General features: G+C 30.5%; 2 protein-coding genes across 19 annotated transcripts in view; one reads left to right on the forward strand and one right to left on the reverse strand.

The window, feature by feature from the left end:
- b6 (pentraxin-related protein b6) overlaps nt 1-7912 on the reverse strand; it is an 80950-nt gene extending 73038 nt beyond the window's left edge. The window contains exon 1 of the mRNA XM_076413749.1: nt 7782-7912. The gene's annotated coding sequence lies outside the window, so the exon portion shown is untranslated. The remainder of the gene's footprint in view (nt 1-7781) is intronic.
- The window catches only part of LOC143202294 (coiled-coil domain-containing protein AGAP005037), a 526529-nt gene that overhangs the window by 300610 nt on the left and 200350 nt on the right, over nt 1-25569 (forward strand). The gene's annotated exons all lie outside the window — the stretch shown is intronic.

Below are 25569 nucleotides of genomic sequence, written 5' to 3' on the forward strand. Positions count from 1 at the left end.
ATTTGATTTCGAGCTCGCCGTTGTTTACGTAGCCATATGTAAGATATTGGTAATTAAATGAAGAACTTTATTTTGGCAGTGTTGGATTACCACTCGTTTTGTTTTGATACAATCTCATATTTGCACCCCATTAGTCCAAATAGGCTTTCGAATTGACTGATCAACCAATTTATTCATTCTTAGATAGAGTTGGGCGTATCTTTCAATTAACCAGTACCGTTCCTCCATTTTAGGTCTGTTCTGCTTTAGGTTCAACGTAACGTAATGTGAGAAATAATATTTTTTTGACAACAAAAACAAGTTAGTTGACTTAAAATTTCTTACAACTGATGTTAAACTTATGGCCATATATTTTAAATTAAGCAGAATGCATTAACAATTATATTGAAGCAAACATAATACATCACATCAAACAAACTGGGATAATATACAGTTTCGATGACGAGCAACAAATTTCATTAGGAAAAAAATACGAAATTACTTCGGCTACAATTGACCCGAGTCACTGTCAGAAACTCGCAAATGAAATTTACTAATGTAATTAAGCAGTCACGAGAAAAATTCGGCTCAGAGTTTCGTTATGTAACGTTTCCGTCCCGTTGAAAGCAAAACGTTAATTGGATTTATGATCTAGTTTCCGAAATTGAAAGTGGATGAATTTTATGGGCACGCCCAGCGGTAGAAATGACTCTCTAAATAAAAAATTAACATATATTTGTTTAATTCGTTACTTTTACGGATTTCACTTTTTCAAAACCATTTCTTCGGTTATTATTATTGTTGTTATTATTAGCGTTAATGACAACGGCGCGCCGATATAGAAGAAAAAAGGGATTAATTGTATTGTATGGTGGCGGGATTGAATTTCTCTCATGAATCATCGGTTAGAGTGTTCGGTAAATAGTATTCTTTGTCGATTAATTTAATGACTTATTAAACAATATTATTACTTTACATGTTCAGGCCTGGTTAGACCCTGAGAAATAACTAAACAATAAAAACCTAAACCAGCTTAGGAGTATTAAACCATTCGTGTATAGAAAAGGAGAGAGAATATGATATATATTCAAGAAAAGCGTAATTAATTGTTCAGAATGCTGGCGAAATAGAATTTCTCCCATGAATCATTGCCTGTAGTACCCTATTATATAAATTCTTACGAATATTATCATTTTGCACTATTATACATACTAACAGGTCAATTGAAAAGTCCCCGGTCTGACACATAGATAACGCTACTAGAATTAAATCCATATATTTTTTAGTTAGCCCTAACTGTCAAAAGATGCGTTTATATATTTGACAACTGTCGGATCATTAGTTTGTAAATCATAGCATTTTGAGTGAATCAACTATTGTTATTGTGAAAGAAATTGATAAAAAGGAATTTCGGGTGTTGATAAAATATTGCTTTTTGCATGCGTCGATATGTGACAATGGTTGAAAAGTGGCTCCATGATTATACTCCGAAGTCCAATCGACAGTACTGAGAACTGAGGCCTATTTTGAAGCAAAGGACAAATCGTACTACGAAAACGATATCGAAAAGTTGGAGGGTCGCTATAATCAGTATATCACCCTTGAAGGGAATTATGTTGAATAACAGAAACTAATTTTACCAAAAAAAATGTGTTTTACAATGGTAGGCGGGGGACTTTTCAATTAACCTGTTATAAGTATTATACAAGCCACTAGTTTTCCGTTCTTTTGATTTTTTTCTTGAATTGTCAGTTAATTCAATACAAAACCGTATCATATCCTCCAGATTTAACTCTTTCAGATTTCTGACGATTCTTACAGCAGCCGCAGAATCTTATGTCAAAAAATTCTTAAATTCTCACCTCCACAAAGAAATAGTTCTTCTGAGACACAGTTAGAGAGATTAAACGCATTCTCTTTAGCCAACCTGTAGAATAACTTCATAATTGTGATCATCGATCATTTATTTCCTTTCAGTCCATTCGGATTTGTTCCTGGAATTTCGGATTATCAATTATCTCATTGAAATGAAACTTAATTGGATTAGAAAGTATATTATTCCTTCTAATAAATTATAATCTTCAATAAGTTTGTTCCATGTGGCTTACATAAAAAATATATAAATAAAAAACAAACACAAAAATAATTATCAAAATTGAAATAAAAAATTCTGGCATCTACATATGTTATCATATCACCTATAAAACCCCTTTTATATCATTCCTGGCCCACCTTATTCAACAGATGTTGTCCGTTCTAACAACAAATACAAAAAAATATTAAATAGCATTAATATATTTTGATAAATATAAAATAATAAAATAAGGCTTTTCCTTGAAATTAAATCATAACACTGTAAATTATTCTTAACTGTTCGGAATAATTTTAATTTTGTTAATGGTGTAATTAAATCATAGTATATATTTATTTTAATATTAGCAATTACAATATGGCGAACAATATTATTCAAGTTTAATAGCAACAGCTATATCTATATATCTAGATTATTTCTATATATAGAAATAATCTCCAAATTCATCAGAAGAGGTGGAATACGAAATCAGAATTAGATTTTTAATTTCTGTTAATGCCTAAGGCACCCAAAAAAGATTAAAAAACTATTATCCATGCTCAAGAACGATAGATAGTCTGCATTGATTTTTTTTTATTTTTCCAATAAGTTGTGGAAGGAAAACGCAAAATAATATATTTAACTATCACGCCATATCGGGACTTCTTGAAAAATAATAAAACTATTAAAACCTCTTAAATATTATGCCACAATATTGTTAATAGTCCTGATTAATTTAACATATTCCACTTAATTTATCTTTTTATTAACAGGGTGTATAAAACACAGAAAAGTATTTATATATTTTCATAATCATATTAAATAACATGTGGTATTAATTAATTGAGATTAACAGTGTTTTAACATAATTTTAAATTTGTATTAATCATATTTACATATTCAAATTAATTTATATGTTATACAAATAGAAAACTACTCCCATATTTTATGTTTTTTCTTAGTAGTCGTAGTCGCCCCCAGGTCTCTTATGATATCGAAAAAGGTATTATGAACGCAAAAAAGATGTAGATCGCATAAGTAGATGGAAATGTCCATCAACAGTTATTAGATCAGACATTTCAGCCGCATATCTTTCAAGTATGTCTGTGTTACTAAACACCTAACTGATTGGTGCCAAACAGGAAACGTTATTTGGTATTTATTATGCAATATCGACCTATGTTATAATATTAAAAAGCTAATTTGAATTTAGGCCTAAAGATTGAGATTGAACCACACCCTTTCAAGAATTGAAATATTGATCCTTATCACCTCTTCATCCTACATATATATACATTTGTTTAATACATTTGAGATGTTTTGAAATGGTCAACATTATGTGATATGTTAGTTTTTGCGTCGGTTCACCAGATAATATCAATTGCAATGTTTTTAACGTATATTGAAATATTCCCGGAATTGAAAGTCAAGTTAATTATTAATCAACGAAAGATAATTAGAAAGCTTTTCTCTAATATGGTACATGTGAAGAAGGGGAAATATTACAATCAAAACTAAAATCCGTCTCTTTCGAACGCATAACTTATCAATCCTTATGTATGGCTCCGAGACTGTTAAGACATCTATGAGCTTGCAAATGCGATGCTTATAACAAATTCTTCATGTTTCTCCTCGAAAGCGTATTAGAAATGTCATTTCTTTAAGATGCGATCATCAATATATGAATTTCTTCCAGATTTCTGTGATAAAATCAACTTTTTGGGTGGAATAAGTGAAGAGCTTCGGAAGAACTTGAATAAAAGTCATTGAAAAAGATCTGAAAAATAGGACTAACGTTGTCTGAGGATATTCTGGCCTACAACCGATCGTCAAATGTGACGAAATTTAGTGAAGAATGTTCAAAAGCCTGCGACACCAACAGTAGTGTATTAGAGTTAGAAAATTATTCAGAATCAGAAATATTTCTTATTCCTGAAACAACCGATGATATTTTATTCAATATTTTTCACTGACATAATAGGTTATTGCATATAAATATAACAGGTTCATGGAATACGACGTCTTGGTGGGTACTAAAGAATATATATATTTACCTTCATGCAACATAGCGTTGAAAAAATTATCCAATCATTATAGATTATATAGATGACACGTATAGTCTATTCAAAGTTTTTTTTGTACCTGCGTCATCAAGATGTTTAATGTATTCCCTACCGCAATTTGTAAATTCGTTTCAGAATCAGACAATATTTTCCTTCTCATTTTATTGTAGTTAAAAAGAGACACAATGCTGTCTGATTAGTTCGAACACGTAAACGGATGAGCCTGTTAAGCTCGCCCAGTTGTCAAACGTATGCAAAATTTTTGAAAGCAATAGTGAGAAGAGGTTATGAAGATGACGTAGGTACAAAATAACTTTAAATAGGCCATATGCTCAGATTAACATAACAATCCAGATATTTCAGGACCAAATGTTAAAACATCTACATATCCTATTTCTTGGGGGTACAGCCATAATCATTCGAGATGATATAAAGCATTTCGAAAAAGAAAAATTTGGCAAAGACTACCTGCAAGCAACCAGTATAACCATAGAGGAAGTCCATGGACCATTAACAAAATACATATAACAACAAGACAGAACACTTTCAAGAATTCTTCAGTACGCTAGGTAATAGATTTATAGCCGGATGAGATTATAATGCAAAACATTTAATGTGGGGTTCAAGAATAATAACCTCAAAAGGTAGAGAAGTGCAATAAAGACAGAAAATTTACAACATATCTCTACTGGTGAACCAACATATTGGCCTTCAAACAGAAATAAAAAACCAGATATTATAGATTTCTGTATTACAAAAAATATTAATACAATAAAGTGTCATGCAGAATCATGTTTTGGCCTGTCCTTTGATCATTCACCAATAATAGTAACGCTTTTTTCAAACATTGCCATCAAAGATAAACCCTCTTCTCTGTGCAATAATAGAACTAACTGGTCCTCATTTAGAGAAAACTTAGACCGAAAGATCTCTCTAAACTTACCGTTACAAACTGAAATTGACATAGAAATGGCAGCAATAAACATTACAAAAAATATACAGGTGGCAGCATACTCCACGTCTACTAACAATGAAACATTTCCAAGAAAAAATACACATATGTCATGTACAATACCGAAAAAGATAGCAGAAAAAAGAAAGTTACGACGGAATTGGCAACAGCAAAGGACTGAAGAGAATAAGGGAAAATTTAATAGGCCAATAAAAGAGCTGAAAGAACTAATTCAAAATGAACAAAACCAAGGCATTCAAGAATACCTAGAGAATTTGACGTCAACTGAGGCTACAGACTATTCGTTATGGAAAGCAACCAAAAAGCTTAGGAGATCCCAGCAGCACAACCCACCTATTAAAACAAGCGAAAATAATTGGGCTAGAAGTAATAAAGAGAAGGCCGACATTTTCTCAAAACACTTAAAAAATGTTTTTAAACCTTTCCGGTCTCGGCTACATAAAATTGAGGAAAATAAAATTACTAGCTTTCGAGATTCGCCATTTCAAATGGACTTACCGCACGAGAAGTTAACGGTCAAAAAAGTTAAACAAACAATAATGAGAGAAATTAATATTAAAAAAGCCCCTGGTTATGACTTAATTACTGGTAAAATTTTAAAAGAACTATCAGAAATATTCTATTTTATATATTCTTTTAATGTTTAGATACGTTTTTTGAAAATCAATCCAAATATTAGTTTACAAGTTATAATAATTTTAGCAAACATATTTTTACATTTTCAAAAAGGAGATATTTACAGACATAATTCAAAAAGATTTGGCATCAATATTACATTATTACTATTATTAATTTCAACTCATTCAGTGTCACTTATGTGAATCAAAAAGCGTGTCTTTTGTCAGTCATAAATAAAAGGCGTTAGAAGTCACGTTATACAAGTGCATAAAATCGACGGTCACACTAATTACCCTATAATCGCCTTGCATACTCTCAAATTTAAGGAGTTCTATATTAGGAACGAATGAATACCCCATTATTGAAAGGGAATATGTTATTTTTCTTATTTTTTAAATATTTTTATCGTGGTTAATCCCTTCAAAAAGACCAATATTGCCTCAAAGACTTAATACACTGCTACGTCATTCTAATAGCTCGAACATAATGTAAATGAAGAAAAATTAAGTCTCATGTAACCTTCTAATCATTGCAACTAATAACTGAACTAAAATGCTTACCCCTTTAGAGCCCATGCCCAAGTAGGAGGCATTATCAAGGCAAAACAATATCACATTTTATGACAATAAATAGTTTAAAACCTTGCTAATAAAAAGAAAACAACTATAACACATAAAAATATTTTAAACTGATTTTTAACAATATTTTCTGCTTCATTAACGCAGAACCAATCTGTCTGCCAAAGTGAAATATACAAAATTTGCTAGTTAACAATAATAAAAGTCATTATTTCCACAATTTCAGTAATGCACAAACTAAATTAGTTTTTTTAATCAATTAAATTCAACACAAAAAAATGTAATTACTGGAAATCTTAGATCACAATAAGAAATCAGACGTTTCAAGGACTGGTTTATTGACAACTCAATACAATTTAAAAGGATTATATGACAGATTATTCACAATTTAGCGTAAATGGCATTGAAACGGATTAGTGTAAAAAATTGTTAAAATAAATTTATAGTAAATTTTAAAATGCGAAATGGTTTAGAGACTTGCTTATACTTCACAATATGAAGCTCAATCCAAGAAGTATAATTAAAAAATATTACTCATGGTTAATGTATATAACATAATCATATAATAAATAATCTTTATTCTTTAAATTTAAAAACGCGTCTTTCTCAGAACTACTTTTCTCGAGATGGTTGACATAATATCTCAAGTTCTACTGAACCCATTTACTTGAAATTTGGTATGTGTCTTCCTTGGTGATATTCTATTCTATTATTCTAAATTAAGGCTGTTCAAAAAAGAGAAAAAATATACCAGTTTCAGTTCATATTCTAGTTTCAATTTTATATATATATATATATATATATATATATATATATATATATATATATATATATATATATATTTACCTTCTCATATTAATATATTTTTTTATATACATAAATATAATATACACTGCTCATATCAGTTTATTTATATGTATCGCTAAATTAGATCTTAAATTAGATATAGGTACATATATGAATTTTAAATTTGTTGAATGCTGAGATAATATAACTCTGCTTAATATCTAAATAAAATTATATTATCTATAACTAACTACTATAGTAATGCTACTACATATCAGCATACATTTGGATTCAGTATTATTCATTCATTATCACTGTTGATTATATTGAAAGATAACATATAAACTTAATTTACAGGAAACTAACTTAGGCTCCAATGTTTTTTAACATAAGTTTTTATATACAAAATATTTTTAAAAATTAGTGATATTTAGCTAAATATTACGCAGAAATAGCAATAAGGTTAAAAGAATTTAAGTTATAGATATATATTAATAAATGAAAATATAAAAATTAATAAAATAGATATAAATTATTATTTAGTTTTTAATTAATAGATTTTTATAATTATCACATTGACCGTTTAAAAATCGTAATTTATTTGTAAAATTATTAAACATTAGTAATTACTAATTAATTATTTTAATTGGCAATCGTTTCTATGATCAATGTAATTAATAAATATAATTATAATTAAGCGAATCAAAACTTACAACACGATATACACCAATCCAAAATGCGATTAATTTAAAACTAGAGCACCTCAAGTCGCGCCGCACCGCAGGTACTACCGCTCGAAGAACCACTCACCAAACAACTGGCTGGAGTCTGGTTTCACTTGGTGCGTCTGTCGGTCAATCGGTCGCATGTCTTGGAAGTTACCCGTCGATGGGGGGGACCACCACTTTCCCTCAAAACGTTGTCCCACGTAAGTTGCCCCGTGCCACCGTCCGCTCCATTATTTGGGACCTTCCAATTATTTGACATATCAATCGGACGCCGTTTCGAAAGCGTTACTTAATATATGCGGTTTTCCTTTGTGTAACGGTCAAATTTGTTACACTTATTTGAGTAATTTTTTCGCTGTTATGTACCCGGATTACTTTCTTTGTTGCCGAATTCTGATAATGCCATTTTTTTTAAATTTATATAGTATAAAAACATTTAATAACGCTTAAGAAATCCTCAAAAAATATTTAAAAAATCAAATAATACACAAGTTAATCATCTTTCTCTCATAATACACTAAACAAAATAACTTAAAAATGATATTATTTTATCCAGCATTGTTACTGGCATGACTGGGATCATATTCCTTGTCGGATTTTACACTCTTGCCTAGGACAACCACAAATATTAAGCAATCACAAAAATAGATTTACGACCAGGATCAGCAGGATCGAACCCGTGACTAGAGCACAATATTCTGTCGCTTTTACCACTGCGCCAATCAAGCCGGCCTTATTAATATTTATCAGAGGTTCAAAATATTTACCAAATTACTGGTAGTAATTCATCATTTCTTCTATTTGTTCCATGTGTTCCATCTAGGCAAATTATGTCGTTAGTTTCACTCCATACTTTCATTATTTCATTGATGTATTAATATAGTTTTATCTTTTATATATATTTCTCATCTAAAATATAAATTTAAAAGCAATAAATGTAATAAAAAACAAATAAAATTTACAGAAACATCTTAATAAATTTTACAATTAACGCTAGTATAATGATACGCTATATCTTCAGAACCTTATCAATCATTATCAGTTCTCACGCAAGAATAATGTTTCTTAGATGTTCGGAGTTCACGAGTTATCAAATTAAGTGAAATTCTTGAAATTACATATGCATGCTGAGAAATATCAAACGTACTACATTTTATACATGTAAGTTATCTATAAGAAAAGTGAAAAATTAATATTAAATTAAAATAAATATTAAACATGATAATAGTATAAGCATGTTAACAAATGGGCTGAAAAGTCCCGGGACCAACACATACATGGTCCCAGTTTTAGTACATTCGCCGCTTTTTCAGTTAACCTTCAGAAACAAAAACAGAAAGCGGTTAAATTTTCATGATATTCTTCATATGTTTGTAAGTTATTTTGCTAAAAGTGACACAACTTTTGTTAGTTTCAAAACAATGGATCAAAAACAATTTCGTGTGTTAATTTTACACTGCTTCTTGATGGGAACATATACCATTCAAGCAAGCAATGGATTGAAAAGTATTATAAGGACTCCGCTCCAGCAGAAATCACAATAAGACGTTTGTTTGCTGACTTCAAACGGAGTCGTAGAGATGCAGAACGCAGTGGACGTCCAAATCAGGTCCAAACGTGGTGGACAGCCAAATCACCAGAAAGCATGAAAAAATCTACAAAATTGTTTTGAATGGTCGAAAGCATGATCAAGTACATGAGCATTTGCCTATGAGAAAGCTCTGTTCAAAGCGGGTGCCGCGTTTGCTCACTGTTGACCAAAAACAAAAACGTGTTGATGATTCTGAGCAGCAATTGGTCATGTTTAAGCATAACAAATGGACAATGGATGAAACATGGTTCCATCACTTCACTCCGGAATCAAAACGATCATCATCTGTGAGGGCAGCAACTGTTGACCGGCGCTGGAATAATTGTGTGACTCTTGATGGAGATTACGTTGATGAACAAAGTCAATATAGAAGAAAAAAATGGCTTCTTTGTTATGCCCGGGGCATTTCAGCCCATGTGATATAATCAGACAGAAATTACAGAAAATTGTAATTTTATCGTTATCTTAAAAAGTAATAAAAAGTATGCTTTAAAAGACGTAAACTTGTGATGCAACGATAACCATCTTCACGTAAAGCCGAACCGTAAACAAGAAAATATTTAACCATGGTTGAGATGCATCGCGAAATTATTGTCGGCTAAATTTAATTTAAAATGGAAAGTTAACTTTCTATCCAGTTCTTGTTGACATGAAGCTCATCAAAATGAGTAAAAAGCGTCGAAAGGACAATTCATTCTAAATTCAAATTCCCGCGAAAAACCTAAAATATAATTACAGTTGTCGTAAATTCACTATAAGTTCTGCGAGAATACTACTAAATTGAATTGTGTAAAACGAAATTTAAATTGATTTATAACCATTAAATATACAGACTGGACATATGTACTATGTACAAATAAATAGTGATAAATAGGTATTTACATACGATATATTTTATATTTCAGAGCCTTCAAATATATTTTTTGTTGTAATATTAATTGCGTAATCAGAAACAGCAATTTTGTTAGTTTGCTTCGATTTTGATATATCAATATTAGTATTTCTTAGTGTAATTCATTTGTTCCTTCATGTTCAACAAGAATTCACCTCAATTCACCGATGATGTAGCTCACTGTATTAACGATCAAGCCGAACTATTTCATGGTCTCGAGCACATGGCCATTAGTATAAATGCGAAAAAAAAGTTGGAAAATGAGTAAACCCAAGAGCATTCTTAGGCTATAAAATATATAACACTATAACGCCATTTTTTTAAAAATAAGCATCATTGCTTAGTAGATAACTGCCAAGGTATCAGCTTCATCAAATGATTATAATTTTATTATCTATTGATATTTTTCGACACTTTCATACATTTAAAAAAACGTGAAAAAATATATTTGACTAGTAGTTTAAAATTCTAAACCGAAACCGAAGGAGATCAAAGGTGAATTGGGTAACTGCACCGCATATCAACTTTAAACATTGTCATTATATAAACATTTATTTTAGACATATTCTACAACTTGCTATTTCGTTCATATATCTATATAGTGAGAGAGATATATCAAACCTAATATTAACAATAACTATCGCCACATTCCATTATTACTTTTGCCATCATCATCAGACAAGTTGTAGTTTCATACTGTTTAAAATAAATGTCTTTGTGTTTCTTGCCAATCTACGAATTAGTGTTACAAAATTATACTTTACTATTAGTTCATGTCTTACTTAGATGTATTTTCATATTATCTGTTGCTAATTTTCTCTACTTATAACATTAAAATTAAAAGAACTTTAAAATATCATCTAATTATTTAGGAAAGTAATACGAAAGAAGAGAATTTCTGTGAACAAGATACAAGAAACTATAATACCAAAAAAACAAGATGTCATATATAATCGGTTTGTTTTAACCATGCGCATTTCGATTACATAAATTTGGTTTTGTGTGTGTAATTTGCTTATTTATCGGTTGTTTAAGACTGCGATGTAATGAAAAAATTGTAACGATCCCGAGACTACACGTTCATGAGTTGATGAATGAATTTATGTTATGTAATACGACCTAACTATCCGGCCGCCATCTATTTTAAAAACTACCTAAATATTTTCTGTATAGCCGTTCAACCAGTCGCCTCTCCTTAAATAAATCGATTTTTAAATTAATAATTGTTACAATTAAACCCCTTTTTCGTATTTTAATTTATATAAAACTTAAATTTACAATAACTCTAACTAACAATACTAATTTTCCGTGATTCTAATTAGAGGATAAACTAATAATTAGAAGGTGACAACACTGTTTCAGTCCTAGTAGGCTTGCACTAACGTAACAAATGTATTAATTAAATTGAAAAATGAATCCCAATATGTAACTAGATAGATTCATTGAAATATCTACCTATATTATAACAGGGACTATTCTATATGTTGAATGATACAACACCAACAAAATTGACACAATTGGCTCACATTATGCCAGAAATTATATGGTATTTTAAATTTATATATTAACACGCTTGCTTGTTATTTGTAACATTGCTTGCATTGTTCATAGTGAAGAATATATAGGTAAGATGTCGATACTGACACTGACTCAGGTATCCAGTTAATTATAAGTGTTTAAACTATTAAAAATACATGTCTGCTAGATCTATATATATATATATATATATATATATATATATATATATATATATATATATATATATATATATATATATATATATATATAAATGAATCGTTGTTCATTAGTCTCACTAAAACTCGGGAACGGCTGAACCGATTTGGATAATTTTGGTCTTGAATTACTTGTGGAAGTCCAGGGCAGGTTTAAAAGGTGAATAAACATGAAAATGCTCGAAACTAAATGAAAACAACAATTTTGTTTTTTCTTTGATATATCACCCGTCGTTCATAAATCAAATAGAAAGAATAGTTTCAAATGAATAACTAATTAGAATTTTTATATCTTTATTCTCAGGAGGTAAAAAATAAACTTAATTTTAACTAACTACAGTTGTTAACCATATAGCATATTATTTTTATACAGATTGATAAATCTTAAGTTTTGTCACAAATTAAATTTATGAACGCAACCATAATATTTGACATTTGACAGCCAACTAATATGTCTTTTGGTCACAAATTAAATTTCTAACCACTACCATAATATTTGACATTTGAAAACCAACTAATATGTATATCCATCTTTTATGTTGATCGATACCTTAGACAAAGAGTGCATCCTTGTATCTTTTTGAATGAAAATTACCGCTACGTGAGCGAGAACATTCTGAACTTCGGTGATCTTTTGTGATAATGACATTTCAAATTATGTGCTCTTTTTTGTTAATTTTTTGTAATAGTGACACTTTACTGCTAAGTTGCGCGAGACTTAGATCGTCGAGGTCAATCAAATGTGCGAAGAGCTACCTCACGTGCTAAACGCACTGATGACCAGAGAGAGACAGATCAAAAAAAATAGTCGTATTACTACGTCAGAATAGCGTTCTTTAGAGAGTAACAATGAAGTCGATGGGCTTAGAATGCAACGAGTTCGTGCACATCAAATACAACAACAGCGTGCACGAAATAATGAAATTGGGCGATTCGGCAGACACAGTGCTCCTGTGATCCTGGAATGAGCTGCATTCCACTAGAATACGGCAATAGATTATTGTGCCGACAAATCGGTAACAATTGGGGAAATGGCAATAATTTGTAAATATTGCAAGGCGTTAAAATACAGTGGTGAATCCACTGAATTATGTTGTGCTAGAGGCAAAGTAAAATTACCACAATTGGTCCCAACACCAGATCCTTTACGCTCTTTAGTTTTTGGGATTGGAAATGATTCTAAGCACTTCTTGCCCAACATTCAGGAATATAACAGCTCTTTCCAGATGACATCATTTGGCGCTACACTCTTTCCACCCTTTCCAAGGTATACCATAACATTTTATCTTATTTACGATATATCTTCAAATCTTTGTTACTTATTGATGTACAATTAAGTATTACAAACATTTTTTTTATAATATTCAAGTTTGTATTAAAATATATATCAGAAATTATTATTGGACAAATCTTTAAAAATTACAGATACAAAGATAAATTTATCACTTACTGGGGGCGCTATTACCACTACCAGATGCAGATCATCAATTTTTACAAATTTATTTTATGGGCAATTCAGATGCGGAAGTTGATAAGCGTTGTGCTCATAATCCAACAGTGAAGAAAACCATTGTCCAAGAATTACAAATGTTTCTTCATCAGAACAACAATTTAGTAAACGTGTTCAAAATAGCATTGGATCGGATGCCATCTGACAGCAATAATTCACCCACCATTGACGAAGTGGCTATTGTCGTTGAGATATTGTGCTTCATCGTCGGAGTAATGATTTAAAACTTGTATCTGAAACACACAGGACTTATGATGCGTTGCAATATCCTTTGATCTTTTGGTAGGGGGAAGATGGATACCATTTTAATATAAAAATGGTAAATCAAGTGACAGGTAACTAGATTGAACAAGATTAAATAATATTTTTCAATTCAACTCATCAAGTAACAAATAAAAAAAATATAAATTTCGACTGCAAGTGCTGAAACCAACAAAAAGTTAGTGTTATGAATTTCTATTCATACAGACTCATTATCAGTAAAGGTGAAGTGAATCATATTTTGGTGTGTCGACTACTTTTTCATCAGTTTGCAGTTGACATGTATGTCAAAATTGAAACTGAACGATTGACATACATCCGTTTGAAGCAACACCAGCTTCGATCAGAGGAATACATTCATCTCCGCGATGCTATAAGTGCAGATGGCAATGTGAATAATGTGGGAAGAATGACAATTTTGCCAGCCACTAACATAGGAAGCCCGCTCTACATGCACGAATATGCTCAGGATGCTATGTCATATTAGGTCTTTTTTTTAACGATTGAGGCAGTACGAAGTCCGTCGGGTTAGCTAGAACATAAATATATTCGATGTTGTTCCTTCAACATTAATATATCAGCATTGGCATCAATGTTTATTTCTGTTATCAACTGTATTTTTTTATATATATATTTTTATTTTTTGATAAATTAAGACTCAAGAGGTCCAGTTTCTTCATTCATATGTGCAATGTTTTTAATTCGCTTGCAGTCGTTCACTCGGATTACTTGAAAAAAGGAAAACACAACAACTGGTTACATTCAAATCGTTACGCGTTGTTATTTTACCGGTTGAATGATGAACTAAAGGAAAAAACGCCCTCATTCGAAAAGAAAACGTTCCAGTGTTGGAAAAAAATGGTTTAAATGAAAACTAAATGAGTTAATTACAAAAAAAATATGAATGTAGCCGACATTTGGTGAATGCGCTTTATTTTTAATATTGTTGCAAATAAGTAGTAATAAAGGCAAAACATACAAATAAAAAAACTATATGAAGTTATATTCTCTCAAGTAAGCAAAGTTCTATTATTATATATACATTTTTTTTAAATATCTTATAAAATGTATTTAAATACAAGTTTTCAAAAAAATCACCTTAAATTGACAACTAGATTGTGCCAACGTTAAGAATATTTCAATAATTTAATACAACAAATTTAAAGAGAATTTAGTGAGTTACTTTTAATATGTTGGAAGCAAAGAAATAAATAAATGTGTTATTTAAAAATTTTGATATTTAATAGGAAAAAGGGCTCAAAGAAAATAATTCGTTTTCAAAGTTGATAGGTGCTATGTAACAGAAAGAATCAACCATTAGAGACCGATAAGTTAAGCTTAAAAACACATCAATAAGTTCATCGCTGGTAACCTTCTAGTTATTTGAAGTGGTTACTTCTAAAATTATAGAAGAGTGTGTCAAGAGATTATATCAGCCTTATTATCAAAATAGCAATGGTACTTCAAGTTTTTTATAGGTTCCTAATTTTTTCTAGTGTTTACCCATAAAGCTCCTGACCACCTCTTCCTTCAGGTCCCCGAGGATGTTACAATTTCATATACCATAAGGTCATAAGGCCAAAAGGCCCTATAATACTTAGTCTGATAATAATTAATGTTAGTAATTAATTAATATTACATTAATTTAATTATTAATTAATATCATTATAACAAATGCAGTTTCTTAATTTTGAATATGTTTCATTATCTTATCTTATCTTATTTTTATTATTATCTATCTTATTTATAGTCAGATTTAACCCACCAAAATTATATAGGACTTGGTTTTTTATTAGATCTCTCAATCCATGTGTTATATAACATACGGTATACGTTCCAATAAAATGCATTTATTGCTCTTCTATTTTCTATGATCCTATCATATAAACAACACAGAAAATAGTTTTTCAAAAGAAAAGAAAAACATCGGGTTGAAAGCAATAGCAGCTAATATACGTGTAATAATATATCATTAACTTTGATAGCATACGTCTGAGTAATAAATGAAATACGCCTAAAAAAAGCTGTCACCCAATTTCCCAATGCCAAACGCACAATAATTCGAAATGTATAAGGAAGCAAATACACAGATACAGTATCATAACTTTTATCCGAACAGATTGTAAACGTGAGCAAATGGTGTTGTTTTACATAATTATAATCACCATTAGAATGTATATTTGATTTAGAAATAATGTTGACACATATGTGACTATTTCTAATATTAAAAATAAACATATTATCTCTTGCAGATAATTTCACTACACTTTTTAAAATTGTGTATATAATATTTTTGTTTTTTCTTTACTTATTTTATATATTGGGTTTGATTAAAATATTGGGTTCATATTCCTTACCACATTGAGATCAAAAAGGATCATGATTCTATTGTATAAAATGTCTTCTGTTAAGAAAGTTAGTATACTCATAGAAAGCTTTCTGCATCATTCATCAACACCTAAAAGTATCTTTTCATTGCTTGAAGACATCAAAAGTAAAGTTACCATTCTGTGAAAATTATCAATTTCGAAAAAGTTATGAATTTCAAGTAGAATCTTTGGAAATGTCATAGATTTTTATTAGAAATTTCTATGGTATAACAAAATGTGAATTTATTTTGATCTCTCTTTAACCATTGTGTTGTGTAGACGTCCAAATTTTATTATCGATAAATATTCGCCACAAGAACGAGCAGAAATAGTGCCAATAATTATTGAAAATAATCGTTCCATTATTGCCAGTCAGCAGAAATTGCGTCAATGATAGCGATACTTTTGCCCCACGTTGTACTAAAAAAATAATATGAAACCAAGTTTGTCCAAGTTTCATGAAATATGAATAACTAGACAATAATAGCCAAACTGACAAAAATTCATAAGCGTAACTAATTTCTCAGACAATCTTCATACCAGCAGTCTTTCGGGGATAGTTCTTGGATTGCCGTACAGGAGAATTAGTGTTTAGTGTTTTTATTGATAATATTTTAGAGCTGGTTTCTAGCTGACAACGTTATTTATTAACTCCGCTGTTGATGATCTGTTCTTTATCCACAAATAATATGATTTGGGAATACGGACTGTTATATTACGAAGAATATTTTAAATCGCAACCTCTTGTTTGATTACGATGTTATGTAAGTGTGTTATCTTATGACACACTCGTTATAAATTAAGCAGTGATTCACGTTTTGTATCCGTATTCATTTATTTGACTAAACTGCCTTATTTCTGGTGGCCTTATTACATGATGTGAGTTAATAAATGTTATGTAATACGGTCCTAAGTATCCTGTCATGTTTTTAAAACTATCTGAATGGTGAACGACTGTTGATTCTAATTAACTGTCGGTGTCGCTTTGTATCACCATTCAACTAACCGCCTTTTCTTTCCGTAACCTTTTTGTTAAATAAAATAATATAATGGTTTTTTTTGTATAATACACTTTCACAAAATATAACTGGTAGAATTCTGGGGAGATTATAAGATTGCTTTCTTTTGAATTAATTCAATTAACCGGAATCCAATTAATTATCATTAATAGAAGACAGGTTGACATTGGGCTAGCAATCGTTCCGCAACTACTCGAATTATTTTTTGGTGTAATTAAGTGGGGTTCGGGCAGAAGTATTGCATCTGAAGCTGTAAGATCACAAAAGGTAGATTGAAGGTGCTCAGCGATCCCTAGACATAAACTATTCCGAGTAAGAAATATTCAAGCGTTGAAAAATACCTCTACTTCTTAAAATCCCTACATATTCATTAAAATTCAAGGTGGAAGGCTACCAAAAACGGACCGAAGTTGTTACCATAGTGTACTGGAATTTGGACAAAACAGCCATCAAAGGCAGATTACAGTAGCTCAGCTTCTTAGCCTTAGACTACTGGAAAATGGTGTTGGCAAAAATTTGTAGAACCATTTCGTGGAGGAGTATAATGGAAATTTGGGTAAACAACAGTGTCACTTGGAAGATCCTTACAGTCAAACTGGCAGACGAAGGTACAATCCGTACTCAAAAACAATTTTGATAAAGTTACCAATAAGTAACAATAAAGTTACCTGAGCGGTGAACGAGTGAGACGGCTGGTCCGTTTCCTAATAGATAAGAAGCTTCAGTGTTGCTTGGTTTCGCCGCTAAACAAGCCGCTTCCTCTTTCCGTAAAGTAAAACAACGTTTAAGAAAAGTAATATAACGTAAATACAATCAAAATAAACAAAACTGATATAAGAAACAAAAATCTACACAAATACGTGTCAGCTTGTTGATACTGACCAAACAGAGCACATAAAATATATATGAAAAACACCATAACTATCTTAATATGTATTATAATGCATATCACAGCAGTCAGACAAAAGGTGAAACAATTTTATGCATTTACATTATTAAAACAGAAAAATTTCAATAAAAACTTTTATTATGAAATTTTGCGAAATATTATAATGAAAATAACACGGTATTAAAAATAATGATTAGTATTTATTTAAATCATTGTGATTCATAATCGACTCATCTTGATTATGAACAATAGGCGAATTTCCCCAACAAAATAACAAATATTCTGCAGAAACACCTAATATACTAGGAATAAACAAATTAATATGAACATCATGCAAAGTAGTACATCGCGGTAGCAGTTATTTTGAAGCGTGTTTTGCTCGGTTTACATGTCTGATCTTGTAGGTTATATTTCGGTTTGTTATATGCTTTGTTCTGCGACGGTTAAAAGTGTGATCTTTCGGATTTCAATAGAAGGCAAGTTGCGCAACGTTTGAAGCAAACGGCATATGTTTTTGGTACAAGAATGGGACATCATTCCGTAGAAAACTATTCAAACACTCTACCGATCTATTGTAAGAAGACTTGAAGTTGTTTTAATAGCATATATCGGATCGACATTATGTATAGGTGACATCTTCATATTACGAGAGGGAATCAAATATAAACAGAAATTTTAATATTTAGCCCTGACTTGTCACTTTATCATTATTTACTGTTTGCGTTCTTAAGAGAGAGTAGTATGTAGGCATATAGCTGACAACTCGCCCTCAAACTTTTTATGAAAAAGGAATATTCAAACTTCCAAATCGCTGGCAAAAGTATGTAGAGCAGGGAGGTGTCTACATTAAAAAATGTTTACTTTGTGTATACCAATGATCAATAAATTTATTTTACAAAATTACGGTCTATATTTGATTCTCCCTCGTATTGTATCCATCCCCTATATATGCTTGTTGATATTAACCAAACAGAACACATGAAGAACTACCAGACACAATTACTGTGTCTTACAATTATTGTCATTCAGTTCAAAAAAAGCTAAATATTTTTAGAATTTTGAATAAAAAATAGTTTTATTAATACTTTAAAGTCTCCTTTTTACTAACGAGGATTTATCTGGACTGGACCTACAGTTTAACCTGGGCCACGGTCCTCGGCATTAAACCTACCGACTGGCCAGTGATTAACTTAGAAATCATCCAAGAAAACATCCGGTCTTACCCAGCCTGTTTACTGGTATGACTGGGATCATTTTCCTTGTCAGATTTTACACTCTTGCCTAGGACAATAACAAATATTCAACAATCACAAACATAAATGTACGATCCCCGACTATCGCAACAGTAGGTGGACGTCCTGTCGCCTTTACCACAACGCCAACCAAGCCGGTTAAAAAATAGTTGTTATAAACAAAGCAGTGGGGGTTCAATAAATTTCAATCAAAACTTGTATTGTTTTAAAAAAATAAACGAACTAAACGAAACTAGCACAGTGCTAATAATAGTTTCAAAGATTTTTTAAAATCATTGTGATTCATAAACAAGATGAGTCAACAAGACATGAATTTCCCCAACAAAATGACAAATATTCTTCAGAAACATGTTATATATTAAACGACAATCGTCGTTTTATTAGTAAGCGTAGAAATTTAATTTCAACCGCATCCGAACGAGAGGAATGTTGAAACTGGTCGCAAATTAACACGGAACTAATCACCGGCTCCACCATCCTTTCCTTCCTTCAACATATACATAAGTACAGTGCGTGTACTAACCCATTCTCTTCCGGGCATAAAAAGAGGCGTGTCCCTCTTGGTCCTCCGTACTCGGGGCTTAGATAATCATCGGTTCCGTTCAGGTCGTCTGATATTAAGTAAACAGTCGGATTTTTTTGTCAGAAGGAGCGTGAGATTGCGTAAGCGTGAGCATGGAAGGTCGCCGCTTTTGCCAATTCGAGGCGGTCGAGAAAGAGAAATTGGTATGCGAATGTCAACGGCCAGGATTTTTTCTGGGCGATTTTTACCACGAAAACTGGTCGGATTTGTGGGTCAACGCATGGCAAAACCTCATGGCCCTCAACTCGGCATGGCCCGGACTCGCTTCATTTTCCGTTCTTTATTTCAGTGAACCGAACCCGAATACAATATGGTGAAATAGAGCGTTGAAACGGTCACAGTTACTGAATATTAATGATATGAATGTTGATCATAGAAACTACCTCTTGAACACAAAATATTGAAAAACTAAAGTTACAAAGGTTAAAACCAATCATAAATAGAAAAAATCAATAATACTTGCTCATCAGTTTGGTTTTATGAGCAAACGTTCAACAATTGACCAGGAATATAGATCGGGGAGGACTAAAAGCAGAGAAAAAAATTTGCTCAACTAGCAGGTCAATCACGTTGTGAATTATATTATTTTGAGTGAAGCAGATTTTGTTATTGTGAAAAAAATGCTTAAAAAGGAATTTCGCGTGTTGATAAAATATTGCTTTTTGAAGGGAAAAATTACAATCAAACAATCCCCCGGAAAATCAACCATCAAGGATTGGTATGCTAAGTTTATTAAGTAATGGTGAAATAGCACCGAAGACGGTGAACGCAGTGGATACCCAAAGGAGGTTGTTACCGACGAAAATATTTAAAAAATCCACAAAATGATTTTAAATGACCGTAAATTGAAATTGAATGTTATAGCAGACACTTTAAAGATATCAACTGAACGTCTACATCATATCATTCACGAATATTTGGGTATCCGAAAGCTCTGTGCAAAGTGGGTGCAAAAGCTCACTTTTGACCAAAAACAAGGTCGAGTTGATGATTTGGAGCAGTTTTTTAAGTTGAAACATGGCTCCATCATTTCACTCCGAAATCCAATCGACAGTCATCGGACTGGACTACACACGATGAACCCGCTCCAAAGCGTGGGAAAACCATCAGTCGGCTGGCAAGGTTATGGCGTTTACTTTTCAGTCATTTACTCACTCAAAAATGGTAATGTCGAAAACTCAATATTTCCTTTCTCTAGAAAAGTTTTTATTCGATCTTACAGATATTATATAACGTATGCCGAATGCGTAAAATATAAAACATATTAATATATCTGTAAATCACAAACCACCGTCCTATTAATGTTTTTCTATTCTTTTTCCGTAAATTTGCAACTGACATAGTGAAATTATTACAAAATATTAATATAATTATCAGTAATAGCGTCGGTAGATCAACGTAAAAGGCAGTGCTATTTTCAAAACTTTCCAAAATTTATTTTATCGCTATGTAATCAAAGCCAGAACATAAATAAAATAACGAAATATATTTATTGATATATGAGTATATCACATGCTATGACGTTTCTATTTAATTGGAAATATTGAATTCAAAGTTTTGAAAGTGGTTATTAAGCACACAAATATGACAAGGAAAGCCCTGGTCAACCGAAATAGTTCAAAGGCGAGGAATTAGAAGAATACATCGATCAAACGCAGGATGAGAAATTGATGTTGACACAACACTATATAAAAAAGAGATTAAATAATATAAATAATATAATACATAAAATATTATAATACAAAATGATACAAAAACAAAAACCAGAGACAGAAGCCGGAAGAAAGGAGCTGATAATACTTAAATTACCAACCAACTTCTACCAAAACAGGCCGTGTAGCATTGATTGGAATAAATGATAATGAATTTCCAAATCTCTTTTGAATAATATGCGAAATCATATGCGGATACGATCAAATATATAACTTTGATTACCACTTTTATCAGAAGTGCAAAAAACGCCTCCCAATATACCTCAATATGTTTTAATTGAGAAGGAAGTAAATTTCCTTCAATACTTTACGCGTACGCGTTTTACGACCTAACCCATTAATTAACAAAATTTTTTAAGTGTTTGGCAGGAGTCTTCATCTAAGTATTTAATCCAGTTCTTCCTTACTAAACTTTATTGCAGTTAGAATGCTTTAAAATTGTTCAAAAGTAATTATTTAATACTTTCACTAACCCTATCAATACACTAAACGCTTTTTAAATAAGATTAGCCGATTATGATGTCATCTGGTCAAACCGCGCTAAATTTAGGCACTTTTTCTTCTTTGAATTTAGAAATTGTGTAGAAATAAATTGATTTTTGAGAAAAAATGGCATAGTATTTTTGATAATAATAAAACAAATAAATTGAGTCTACCTAATTTATACAAGATAACAATGATCTTTTTGCACAAAAATTAAATTGGTTGCGGTAAGCATCCTACCATTAATGTCAAAAATTACTTAAATATACAGGCACAGTCGGCAGAATTATTCCATGGGGGACATACAGATGTACTTTTAATTAATTAATTAATTAAATAATTTAAAAAGAATCTAATAACTCGTCATGAAAACAAAACGGATTTGATATTGAATAGCTAATCATTCCAAAGCTGCTCAGAAAATTCCCACTGGAACGTATATCAAAATACCCTTGGGTATAAACTATCTGACAATATTAAATCCCCTGAAAAACACCCTTCATGTTCTGTAAATTATAGAAATTCGATCATTTTAAAGTTGCAATAATATGTCTTATTAGCCTAGTCTAATAATATTTAGATTCAAGGATTGTTGTTCAATTTCGTCCTTGTGCGGAGAGAAATGAAAAAAAAACTCCACATTTTAGAAAGTGGACAAAGCCTTAAACTGAAAGCGAAGTTACAATCAATAGAAAAAATTGGGTTCGTGAACCACCAACAAAATGCAACTACATTATGACACTGGTAATTCGTTGACATCTGAGTATGTATCTGGCCTCACGGCAATCTAACGTGTCATGTATTGTTTCCATTGCGATAAAAATGTTTAACCAAAATATTTGTAACGTGGCACCACACTTCTTGTGAAGAAGCCTGGCATACCTAAAAATTAAGGAAATCATTACTAATAATTAAACACATATCTGCATAAGATAACAATACTACCAAATGGCGTATGCAGAATAACGATTGTGGCGTCTCCCATGTAACGCGTAACACGATACAAATGGTGATTTTTGTACCAAAATTGGAGCCCAACGACTATTAATGTTAATAATAAAGTTTTATCACTTTTACTGAAGTGATTTGGCCTCAGCGACTGAATTATAAACTGTAGGTATAAAATAAAGGGACATAAAATGTGATCTCTGCATCTGAATCAGCTGAAGGGGCACAAATCGGCAATATTTATTAGACAGGGAATATTAAAAAATAGAATTTTTACAGAATATTTTATTTAAATACTAGTTAAATTTTATATCAAACATTTTCAACATAGATCAAAAACATTATCTGACTGTACATTGTTGTTGCCTTAAATATCATAACCCAATACAACAACTTTTACTTCTATAAGTACTAAGTTTTAAAATCAGTATTTCCAAAATATATTTGAAAATACGGTTTAAAATAATACAGTGATTTACGTATTTAAATTTTGATTTCTAAACCTTCCTTCTTTTTATATATTTTATATGTATATGATTGGACACAATAACATAATTATAATGGATAACATTTTTCATTTTTATCCATTAAAATAAGAAATATTTAATTTCCTTATTACATTGCCTTACATAGATCCAATTAATAGTTTTATAAATAGTGCTATTTTCAGACATTATATTTGAACGACAACTTTTCGCTGAATTTGGTTGTGTGAAAATTGGTACCATCACACAGAAACGAATTAAAATAGGTTCCTGATACCGTTATATAATATTTAGATAATATAATAATGGCGCAATAATTAAAAGATCCTTGCTTACAATAACACTACATATATACTTTTTATTTTATTCTTTTGAATAAAATATTATTATTTTGTACTAAGACACTGTATTGAGCAACTCCAATGTTGAACTATATTGAAAGAAAGTTGACGACATATTTTGTTATACGATAAGTTAAAATAAAGGATCTGTAAATAAATACAAATTATGTATTTCAATTCAATTCAATATATTTAATATAGTTTAATGAAAGACTTACTATTTAAATTACAATTAGGAATTATATCTTGGCTAAACAATTATTTTCATCATAACATATCTAGTCCGAATCACATAAGAGAGTCCCTTAAGTTTATAATTGTTTACTTTTCATAACCAATTTCGCGCTAGAGTAGAATCCTTTGGAAAATAATTTATTTTATTTGAACCTTCATATCCTAGAAAACAACACTTGATACAAAATTGGACACAAAATGAAGAAAATAGAACCAAATAACTCAATTTAACCTTTTATTTATAAAAGAAAAAAAATACATCTTAACAACAAATTTACAATTTTGATAATATACACAAAAAAAGTAAAAACATAAATAAAACCTAAGATGTCTCAACAAATTCCAATTACAAAGAAATAAAGTATATACCCTCGACCTCTTTGCGGAAGCCTCTTCCATTATATATCTTTATATTTTGTGACCAAAACCACATAGGTTCGCAACGTCGAACTTTCTTTATTGAAAACCTCTATCAAATAAACTAAAAAAAAAACATTTTTTCGCCACGGTATACATACCTCTCCGAAATAATTCGACATCCTAAATTACCATTTCAGCTATTTGTCATTTTTCCCCGCATTTAAGTAGGCAGTTGCTTTTTATTGTCTCGCCAAAATAGGCATTTTTCCTACCTAGCGAGTGGAAAATGAGAATACTTGCGTCGCAGGCATGAGATGGTTTTTTCGATTTCACTCGTAACGCGATTTAGTGAACGTAAGTGAACCGATGTGCAATTTTACGTGGGAATACGTTTATTTAAATGTCGGCACTTAAGAACAACCGACCTGCCAATTTCAAATTCCTATATTGCAAAATGTTGAATGTATTTTTATCTTCAGAACAAAAACAATAAAACATATAGATTTTATTATATTTACCCGATGCATATGTCTTAAATATGTTTAAATATTATATGTTAGAAGTTACGAATAATGAGAATATTGTAGATATATATATATATATATATATATATATATATATATATATACATATATATATATATATATATATATATATATATATACATATATATATATATATATATATATATATATATATATATACATATATATATATATATATATATATATATATATATATGTATATATATATATATATATATATATATATATATATATATATGTATATATATATATATATATATATATATATATATATATATATATATATATATATTTAAAATTTTAATAGATATTTAACTTTTATTGTATGGATATCTAAAAGAAGGAATTTGTACATCTGCGTCTGTCATCATGATTGCCCGATTAATATAATAGTAATAATAACAATAAAACTAATAATGCAATAAAAGTGAAAGATATGCATTTTATTTAAGTATATCTAAAATTTTAAGCTGTAGTAAGTTTTTTAATATTTTGAAAATACATGGAAAATACAATATATACAATAAATACAATAAATTAATCATTAACAATTTTCATATATCAG

Source organism: Rhynchophorus ferrugineus, unplaced genomic scaffold (genome assembly GCF_030347505.1).
Source record: "Rhynchophorus ferrugineus isolate W39M unplaced genomic scaffold, kcgeb_rfMv2 rfM9, whole genome shotgun sequence".
NCBI lineage: Eukaryota > Metazoa > Arthropoda > Insecta > Coleoptera > Curculionidae > Rhynchophorus > Rhynchophorus ferrugineus.